General features: G+C 45.0%; 2 protein-coding genes and 1 long non-coding RNA gene across 3 annotated transcripts in view; 1 reads left to right on the plus strand and 2 right to left on the minus strand.

Annotated features, from left to right (window-relative positions):
* Positions 1 to 3,928, minus strand: part of RNF20 (ring finger protein 20) — an 80,400-nt gene extending 76,472 nt beyond the window's left edge. The window contains exon 1 of the mRNA XM_006758409.2: positions 3,151 to 3,928. The gene's annotated coding sequence lies outside the window, so the exon portion shown is untranslated. The remainder of the gene's footprint in view (positions 1 to 3,150) is intronic.
* Positions 3,929 to 4,495: 567 nt separating this feature from the next.
* The window catches only part of ALDOB (aldolase, fructose-bisphosphate B), a 13,558-nt gene continuing 10,610 nt past the window's right edge, over positions 4,496 to 7,443 (plus strand). The window contains exon 1 of the mRNA XM_006758412.2: positions 4,496 to 4,603. The gene's annotated coding sequence lies outside the window, so the exon portion shown is untranslated. The remainder of the gene's footprint in view (positions 4,604 to 7,443) is intronic.
* The window catches only part of LOC107182237, a 3,335-nt gene continuing 1,176 nt past the window's right edge, over positions 5,285 to 7,443 (minus strand). The window contains exons 1-2 of the long non-coding RNA XR_001512957.1: positions 6,790 to 7,443; positions 5,285 to 6,109 (exon numbers count right to left, since the gene is read on the minus strand). The exon at positions 6,790 to 7,443 is cut by the window's right edge and continues 1,176 nt beyond it. This is a non-coding gene — a long non-coding RNA (uncharacterized LOC107182237). The remainder of the gene's footprint in view (positions 6,110 to 6,789) is intronic.

A 7,443-nucleotide genomic window follows, 5' to 3' on the forward strand; every position in this document is an offset into this window, starting at 1 on the left:
TTGGGCGGCGGGGAGGCCATAAAATATCACAACTAGAAGAGACCCTGTGCTTCCCTGTATACACGATGAGTTCAAAGTCCCAGGATGACCTTAGAGTCTGTACGTCAGTCCTTGCCCTGGTGCTTACCATAGTGTGACCTTGAGGCAGAGATGGGATCAATTCCATCCTCTCCAAAACAACACCTACCCTGCTGACTTCGTGGGGAGTAAGTGAAACATTCTATGTGAAGTGCCCAGAAAAGGCTGTAAGGAGGAGGTGCTCAACAGATGGCCATGACCTCCCTTGAGCAATGTCATCCAGCTATTCAGGGTAGAGCCAGGGCCAGAACTTTGTTTTCTGATTTTCGGGTGTGTGTGTGTGTGTGTGTGTGTGTGTGTGTGTGTGTGTGTGCAATGTGCCTGGCCTTATCTCTTTGTTTATCTCTTTGCCACAGGAACAGTGTAATGTCTGCTTCTGTGAAGTGACATGATTTATAATAGTTTATAATTATCACTTTCACAGCACTTAGAGCAGTGATTTTCAACCTTTTTCATCTCAGGGCACAGATAAACTAATTACTAAAATTCTGTGGCACACCAAAAAATATATTATTTTTTGCCGATCTGACAATAAAAAAGAGTATAATTTTGATTCATTCACACCAGACGGCTATTGTTGTGTAGGCTGTTGTCATATTTTATTTGACAATCTACGGGAAAAGAGGTCAGTGCCCCTGACTAAATAGTCAGGTATTGCATGGTTTATAAATTCTTGCGACACAGCGGTTACAAGTCGCTGATTTAGGGGATACCCTTCAGTCAGTGCAGCAACATGGGGAGTTACACAGGAGTGGTTTTGCTAGGCCACCTTCACACATCAGGGAAGGGAGGCTGAGAGTGATTTCCTGCAATTCCACAGCCAACCAGTGGCAGGGCAGGACCCCCACCCAGACCTGGTGCCTCCCCACCTATGGCTCTTTCCACAGCACACAATGCCTTCCAACCTACAGGCCAAACAGTCCACCCAAGAGATAAGGAAAAGTGAGAAATATGCTGGATCATTAATGACATAAATAACCAACAATTCTGATTAGATAGTGAGGGGAAAATTGAACTTTGAGATGATTGAGCAAGAGGCAGGGAGAAAACACTGACGAGGCAGTACAGCCCCACGCTGAAGGAATGTGGGGATTGGGCAGTCACTGCGGACCAGCGTAACTCTTTCCTGTCGGAAAAGTACTGGCCACTCGGTAATTCTGAAATTCTGCAGCCCATTCTTCCCAGTTGCCTCTGCCTCTGCAGCATCCTCACTGCACAGAGTTGCTTCCTCAGACAAGGAAAGCCTCAAGTTCTTGGCCACATTTCAAGCTTCAATTTTACTCTTTTGTCTCAAATATTGGTACCGCTCAGGCCTAGAATTTGGATACTCTTAAACTCACTGGCCCGGGAGGCTTGAATATAGGCAGGCATCCTAGTCTCCCTAGAACACACAGAGTTTACATTTCCTAGGGAGGAGGAGCGTCTAAAAAAAAGTCACCCCGAGGAAATGAAAGGCTCCCCAAAGGCTTCTGCTCTAGGCTTCATTCTGGTACTTTAAAAACCATCTGTACCCTCCGATGCTGGCATTTTAAAAAGCCTACCACATCACTCTCCCAAACTGACATTTACTACTCTAACTCTGTGACTGTACCCAACAACACTGGATTGTAAACTTCAGGTGAATTGTATGGGATGTACATTCTATCTCAATAAAACTGTTACATTAATAAACGGGCCACAGAGGAATTGAAAGCCTGGTCTCAAAGAGATACGTGTGCACTCGTGTTTAAAGTAGCTTTATTCACAACAGCCAAAAGGTGGAAGCAGCCCGTGTCCCTTGGCCTATGGAATATTACTCAGCCCTGAAGAGGGAGGAAACTCTGACACATGCGACAACATGGATGACCTTTGGAGACATGACGCTAAGTGAAACAAGCCAGTCAGGAAATGACTAACACTGTGTGACTCCCCTTGTAGGAGGGACCTGGGATAGTGAAATTCACAGAGACAGAGAATAGAATGGTGGTTTCCAGGGTGGAGATGGTGGGGATGGGGGGTGGGGAGGGGGAGGCAGGAATGATGAGTTGTTTAAATGGATCTAGAGTTTCAGTTTTGCAAGAGAAAAGGAGTTCTGGAGATTGGTTGAGCAACAGTGTGAATGTAATGAACCCTACTGACTGGAGACTTAAAACGGTGAAGGTGGTAAAATTTTACGTTATGTGTATTTTAGCACATTTTTTTAAAGGCGAGAGGGCATGGTGGTTTGAATGCACCATTTCGGAGCAGCTACAGCCTGAATTCCTATGAAACTTCAAAAGATGGTGAAACTGAGGACAGAACAGGTTGGAGGATTCCCCGGTATTTCACGGCCTCCAAGTCCCGTGAGCTCTCAATTTTGAATCTTTTATGGCGTTAAGAGACTTAAAACACACACCTGCCAACCGTCTGTGTTGCTCAGGAGCTACTGTTTTCCTAAGGCCTGGTACTCTGTAGCCTCGCTGTCTTGAACTTTGAGTTTCAGTTACACATCAAACCCTGGAAGCAGGCAAATGCTGATGCCACAGGAGCAGCAGCAGGTGGCACCAGTCGGGGGCGGGCGCACCATGCCCTCTGACGTGCTTGGCCAGTCTGCTGTTCACGTGAAACGATGCCCAGCAGGAACGGGGCCACCTGGGTCTGCCTACGTAAGTCATTCTTCCCTGATTAATGACGGTTTAGCGTCCAAGGTTATACAGCGCCGGGAGGAGAGGGACATTGCTAATCTATGCAGTCTTTGGTGACCCAAATGTAAGCAGCTCTGCGGTAGACCACTGAGTCAGAGCGAGTCAGACTCGCTGTGTGCCCGTCTTGGGAAGCTAAGGCAAGTTACTCGCCTTCTCTGAACCAGAGTTTCCTTATCCAGAAAACAGGCAATTTCAGAGAGGGGCTCGGATTGGAGATATCTATAAAAAGCATTCAATGCATCATAGGACCTAAGAAAGGTAGCTATTATTATTGTTGTCATGATCATAACAAGAATAATTAGTATTAGTAGCATAAGTGAAATTGTTTTTACCATGCAGCTCTCAGCGGGCGGAATGCTTTAGTCACAATTCCAACCACCCAGTCCTCACCCCAAGTTCTGTTACTCACCCCACGCTCCGTTCTTTCACCACCGTCCACCTCTACTTCCTCCATTCTTCTTTGACAAAATAAAACCTGATGAAACCTCCCCGGTTTGGGTCATCTTGACCTGATCAATCGAGCACGAGGTGCTTGAATGAGCACCCGGTGGAGATGGGAAACCAGAAAGTATGCCTTTGGGCAGCAAGTGGATTCAGGAGTGCTGATGGGAGCTTTCCCTGGCCTCGCCCTCCACTATCCTTAGAACAGGCCGTGGCCAAGACTTCCCCAGACAAATGAGCCTCGATTTTGTGTTTCGAACATTTCAATTTCCTTTAATAATCACAGCCGATGTTTAACACTACCCACTTTTAGAACCTATCTGACCCTAACCTCTATTTAGACAACCTAGTTCTCCGATACTTTTTCCTTCATTTCATTGACATTTCACTTGTTCACTCATAAATTCTAATGTCACACTCAATACCATTGAGCACTTTGACTCCACCTCCCCCCACTTTATGAATTATCCCAAAGAAATATATTCCTGAGAAGTTATACTTTCCCAGGATCATGGTCATTTCATTGTTTTTAGATTTCCCCATAAGGTTTATTTGCTTCATTCATTATTTCACTCAGGAAGCACATACTATTTTTATTTACCTTCTCTTGATTTGGATTTTGCTTTAATGCTCAAGAGAAAAGCTGTGGAATGAACCCATACCTGGACAGTGCCATCTCAAGGGGAGATGATGGCTTAGATCAGCCACTTTGAGTTTTATTCTAGTCTTTACCAGCTTTAAGACAAAACTGTAAAATTTGAGAAAGAATGAAAATAAAGACAGTGTGTTCGGCATTAAAAACCCTAGGGAGCCCAGCTTGGTTTGGGGGCACAAGGAAGGGGTGCCCAAAAGAAATGCATCCAGCAGGCGCTTTACAAACCTACAGAATGCTCTGGTAAAGTTGTGATTCCACTTTACAGAGGGGAAAAGTAAGGCTCAGAGAAATAAAGACCACCTTGACCAAGGTCGTGTATTTTTTAAGTGATGGAGCTAAGCTAACATTCCTCCCAATTTCCCTTCGTGAATTCTAGAGCTCAGCCATGCATTAGCTGTTTGACGTAGAGGAAATCCCCTAATCCTCTGTGCCTTGTGTCTTCACCAGTCAATCGAAGAGTCTGGAATAAGAACTACATGGTCTGCAGAGAGCCCTTGTAGCTTTAACATCCTATGCATACAATGAGTATGTGAGCATGATTACAAGGGACTGGCTGTTTATGAGCCAATCAGAGGTATTTGATAAGAACCTCCCCACCAGGCCAAGGCGGGAAGGGGAGGGCAAAAGGAAAAAAAAACACACACACACCACACAACTTGGATGAGAAATCTATAAAAGCTGAGTGTTCCCAAAGATTCGTCCTATTTGGCAGCTGCTGCCTCACCCACGGCTTCTGATCTCTAAGAGGACGCTCTGCTCACACATTGTAAGTAAAAGAACTTCTTTTGTCTACTTGGATGGCACCCGGGATTAAGGGGTTAATGAAAGCTTGTGGAGGGGAAAGTTTGTTTGCTTTTGTTTTCAGGAAAAACAGGATGGTGGCAGAAAACACCATGATCTGCTGAAACATTTGTTTTTCCTCACACCTTTCCTGGCAGCAAACTGCTCAAGATTGCTGCTGTTACCAGCATTACCTGTCTGAGGGCTCTTTTGAGTCTTGGCCTGGGAAAGACAACTTGAATGCACCCATTGGGTTAGGTTCTCTCAGTTTTTGAGATGCCGGCTCATTTCTACTCTTTCCACAACCACTGCTTATTCTGATGATTTATTTACGTATCTGTCACTTTCTTCATTCTCTTCCCACACGGACGAGTGTCAGCACTGAGGTTTCTTTGTCACAGAAATGGACTCTGATGTGTGTGTTGCCCTTGGCCTTCATCCACTGCTCAGATGAGAAAGTGGAACGGGCTTGGGGACCTCACAGAGCAGCGTTGTCATCTGATTATAAAGTCTCAAACCTTCCACTGGTTTGATGCTGTCTACAATCTTTCCTACTGGCACCAAGCACCTCGGAGGCACTACAGCTTAAGATATTTGGAACCAATGTATTGAGGTGTATTTGTTCCACTCTCTGAAAAAAAAAAAAAAAACAAGCAAAACAACAAAACAAAACAGGCATATTGTGAAGATATGTTGCCTTTTAAAAGAAACTTGACTCTAAATGGTGGCCTGGGGCTCCATTAGCCAGTGGGGACCCTGTTGCCATCATTGTGTTGGCCAAGGTGTCTCTGGGGAAGACCCAGGCCCCAGCTGGACCTGAGGTGCCAGGCTGGGGAATGGGGCGTAGCTGCTAGGAGTTCCTTGCCAGTTTAGAGGAAAAAGCAACCCTCTCTCTGGGCTGCTGCACCTGTGTTCACAGGCACCAGGGTTCAGGCTGGCAGAGCATCCCCCTGCCTTGCCACGGTGGCACTGGGATGGGGGATGAGGCTGTGAGCATCTTCCATCCGTACATAAAAGTGCTGCTCCCAGTGCCTGGCCAGCACAGGCTTCCAAAGACTAAGCCCCTGGTGTCTGTCTTCTTGCAAATCCAACTGCCTTGCACATGGAGAAGCAAATGGACTCTCCACTGCCTTATATTTCTCCAGAAGTTGAATATTCATATTTCATAAATTATTATCTTTCCATAGAATCTCTCCTAGGGAGGCAGAAAGAGTCGCACTGTAGGGTTCCTTCTGTTATTTTGCTGAGAAGGATTGGAAATTGGGATTCCAAGTCGTACACCAATAGGATGTGATTTATAAGCCTAAACATCACAACTGAGAAGGGGCATCAGACATATTCTTCCTGGGCCTCTGTCTCCTTGTTTCTCAAGTTGGCAGGGCTGATACAGGTTAATTGCAGCTGAGGTTACTTGCAGCTCTGCTTTTCCATGGTTACCTTCTGTTCATATATGTATGCTCACAACCTTCTCCCAGATTTAGACATATATCACCTGTTAATTTATTACATACAATAAATTCAGTAATGTGTAACCCTGTTTAGTAAGAAATCCAACATGAAAAAGTTTAAACAGGGAAATATGAGTCATTCCATCCCATCTCATTCGCTAGGGGTAGCCCCAGGGTGGTTCTTCCCTGTTTATATAGACATACAGACAATATGTGTGTATACCACGTTTTTAATTTTAAAAGAATGATATTGTGTATTGCATGCTTCTCTGAAACTGGATTTTTTTCACTTAATAATATAATGTGAACAACTTCCAATCGTACTTTAAAAAATGTTGACTTGAGCCCTAACCAGTTTGGCTCAGTGGATAGAGCATCAGCCTGCAGACTTAAGGGTCCCAGGTTCGATTCTGGTCAAGGGCATGTACCTTGGTTGCGGGCACATACCCAGTAGGGAGTGTGCAGGAGGCAGCTGATCGGTGTTTCTACCTCATTGATGTTTCTAACTCTCTATCCCTCTCCCTTCCTCTCTGTAAAAAATCAATAAAATCTATTTTTTTAAAAATGTTGACTTGAGACCTCAGTGAGCAGAGGCCAGGGACAGAGAGATCACTCTCTGTCATTCCCACTCCCGCTGGCCTCCTGTCCCCGGTGGTGGACGTTGGCCTGTGACCCTGATTTATGATTAACAGACGGGTAACATTTGCGCTGATGTGGTACAGACCTTTAAACCTTCTGTAGAAGTTTAACTTCCCATAAACAGATTTGGGTTGCTTCGACCTTTCCTCTCTTGGTTTTTCTGGTTGAGTCAGCACACTCGGCCTGAAGAAAATAGCTTGGTGACAAATAGAAACATGGAAGTCCCTTAGGTAGTTCTATTTTAAACAGTCAAAAAAGAAATAATAATAGCTTACATTTTCATAATGCTTTATAAGGTATCTTCATGTTTATCATGCAATTCGACAAATTTATTTTGAGCAAACACAACGAGTAGAGTGCTTGTGGGTCACAGGTGATCCATTTGGCAGTGAGACAACCAGAGCAGATATTACTGCCATTTAATCCATAATAAACTCAGACTCAGAAATTACCGCTTTGCCCAGGGTCCCAGCCAGGGGAGGCAGAGCTGGTCCTTGAACCGGGTCTATTTGCTCTACTAGCAGCAAACGTGTGTGTGTGTGTGTGTGTGTGTGTGTGTGTGTGTGTGTGAGAGAGAGAGAGAGAGAGAGATGCTTATGAATTGGTAATGTCAGTGGTGTGGGGATAATGATCTACAGTCCAAGGATTTGGGGTACCTTGAGGGTATCATCACCAAGTATTCTGAGGGTGTCCTCAAGGACATTAGAGCCATCTAAGGCTGATTCCTTTCACCAAGCTC

This window comes from Myotis davidii, unplaced genomic scaffold, assembly GCF_000327345.1.
Source record: "Myotis davidii unplaced genomic scaffold, ASM32734v1 scaffold534, whole genome shotgun sequence".
Lineage (NCBI taxonomy): Eukaryota > Metazoa > Chordata > Mammalia > Chiroptera > Vespertilionidae > Myotis > Myotis davidii.